This window comes from Chinchilla lanigera, unplaced genomic scaffold, assembly GCF_000276665.1.
Source record: "Chinchilla lanigera isolate Chin_1 unplaced genomic scaffold, ChiLan1.0 scaffold00026, whole genome shotgun sequence".
Lineage (NCBI taxonomy): Eukaryota > Metazoa > Chordata > Mammalia > Rodentia > Chinchillidae > Chinchilla > Chinchilla lanigera.
Genome location: NW_004955427.1, coordinates 21,487,202 through 21,489,673, shown reverse-complemented (window position 1 = coordinate 21,489,673; position 2,472 = coordinate 21,487,202). Strand labels below are relative to the sequence as shown.

The 2,472-nt window shown below is 50.7% G+C and overlaps 1 protein-coding gene across 2 annotated transcripts in view; it reads right to left on the bottom strand.

Annotated features, from left to right (window-relative positions):
• The window catches only part of Casr (calcium-sensing receptor), an 87,410-nt gene that overhangs the window by 84,344 nt on the left and 594 nt on the right, over positions 1–2,472 (bottom strand). The window contains exon 1 of one of the 2 annotated variants that reach the window (XM_005386506.2): positions 2,378–2,458. The exons of the other annotated variant lie outside the window; for it this stretch is intronic. The gene's annotated coding sequence lies outside the window, so the exon portion shown is untranslated. Of the gene's footprint in view, positions 1–2,377; positions 2,459–2,472 lie in introns of those variants that run through there. 2 annotated transcript variants of the gene reach the window in all.

Sequence of the window (2,472 nt, the reverse complement as noted above, 5' to 3'; positions counted from 1 at the left end):
CTGAGCTAAATCCCCAGCCCCAAAATAAAACATTTTTAAAAGAGTTATACACGACTCTTTATCAGTCTTGAATTCATACTCACCCATTCCTTTTGGTTATTGCCCTAGCCCAGTGACGGCGAACCTATGGCATGAGTGTCAGGCAGAGCTCTCTCTGCCAGCACGCAAGCCAAGTCACCCCAGCAGCTGGGCATCGACAACAGCACAGAAAAGCACACTAAATGCAAACTTTTGCCTTTCAATAAAAAGCTGCTTATATTATTGAAAGTTCGATTAGTGTTTTTCTTTCAACACAGAAGAAGTTAATGTAGGAGTTGTTTTTCCTGAACTAAAACCTCAGGGTTTAAGTTTAGTTGCAGTGTTGGCACTTTGCGATAAATAAGTGGTGTTGGGTTGCAGTTGGGGCACTCGTCTAAAAGGTCTTCCAGCACTGCCCTAGCTCATCACAAAGGCCAATTTTTATTTTCTAAATACAAATTGTGGATGGGAATTGGAGGGGACAGGGAGGCAGTCCCACTCACAAAGTCTTACAAGAGCAATGTCTGGCACCCAATTCAAGGTGCTGCCACACAGAAAAATGCACAAAATGAAGAAAAATGTTGAGGCAGGAGCTGTGAGGTTGTTTAGAATAGGTTATACAGCTCCTAAAAAACCTGTTAATTTGGTAAAAAAAAAAAAAAAATCTAACCACTCTGTTGCAGCATACAAATATAGATGCATATTTTCTTTTCTTTTTATTTTGTTTTACTTCTGAAGAGTTTTTGGCCTGGCACAGAAAAACTCCTAGGAAAGAGGTGATTGTGTTGATTACTGGCATGCAGCAAGCACATGTGTGGTCTCTTAGCACAATTATCCCAAGGCTGTGCCTCAATGACCGGGATCTGCCCTAGGATTCTTCTCTAAGGAAGGGTCTTGGCCTGCCTCTCCCTCACTACCTCCCAGTTCCCTCCAATTCCTTCTTCTGCCTGGTCCTCTCCCACCTGTCTGCCTGACAGTTATGTTTCTCAGCTCCTCACCGGGCATCTGAGAAGCTGAGGGTCCTGCAGAAGGAAAACCCGAGCCCTGGCCCTGGCCCTGGCCCTGGGGAGCCTGGGCTGGGGCCGGAAAGGCAATAGAAATGTGTAAGTGCTAAGTGCTACTCAATTCCTGTTTGCCTGGGATGAACCATGTTTATCCGGAGACAACTTGTCCTAAACTTACCCCTTCCTAATCATCAGTTTTGTTACATTAGGATTAGAGACAAGTTTTGCTTAGAAATAACTACAAGAACAGTTTTTATATTTCATTTGCACTTGGAAAACCAGTCAGATTTGCTTCAGCCTCAAACAACACATTTGCATAAAATTAAACGAATGCTGTTAACCAGCCCTCCCACCCCCCATGGGAATAGGAAGAACTGCCATTTTAAATTCTGGACTTTTGGGGCCTTTCAGGTAATATCCTTCATTAATTCCCCTCAGCACCAGACCTCGGAAAGTCCAGTTTAAGAACAGCTGGGCACAGAACCTGCCAGGGACTTTTCCCCAGCGTGCTGTCGCTGGGAGCGCGAAGGCAAGCAAACGGGACGCCGTCATTAGTGGGCTCCTACCCGAGGACACTGGGGGAGTGCAGAGGTGCCCCGGGAGGGACACTGGAGATAAGGGAGGTGCACTGGTGGCGGCATCGTTTGCTTCTGGTACGTTCAGTAGGCAGGAGGTCAGAGAATGGATGGAGTATCAGAAGGAAGGGACAGAACAGGCAGAGAAGGGAAGCTTGTAGGTGGAAAAAGAAAAGAGGCATAAAAAGACACAAACGATGCACTCTTCAGACGGTAAACATTTGTTTGATTTTCAAAATCTTCGCAATTAAAAGCTATAATATAAGACACTCCATTAATCTGGTACCGTTGTTCTTTTTCCCCCTCCTCAAGTAGGCTGGTGGCCAGTGCTGGGACCGATACCCCGACTTGCTGCCTCTGAGGCACAGTGTTCAAGGCAGCCTGGGCCAGGAGCCCTGCGGGGCATTTACGGCTCAGACGGCTGGGCACTGAGGCTGGGATCCTCCCCTTCCTATACAGATCTACCCTTTGGAAAGCTACTCATCCCCTTGTTGACGCACAGAAAAGCAGTTCTTTCTGACCATGTCCTGTAGAAATAAGGCACAAGGCACAGCCCACGGGCGCGTATTAGTGCACACTCCATTCCTCCGCGCGGGCGGCCCCACTGCCCCCGACGGGAGGGAATCTGCGCAGCCCTGGCTCCCCGCGCCCCGCGCCCAGGTCTGAGCCGCTCCGTGCGCGCCTGGCGTCCGGCCCCCAGCCCGCGGCCCCAGACCTCGCCAGCGCCCTCCCGCACAGGGGCAGCGTTCCGCCCGCCCTCTCCGCGTCCCCCGGTCCTACCTGGCGCCCCCGCCCAGGCTCCCTCGGCTCCCCGCGAGGATGGGCTGAGCTCAGGACGGCCGCGCCGACCTCGCGCTCTCGGAGAGGCGCATCCC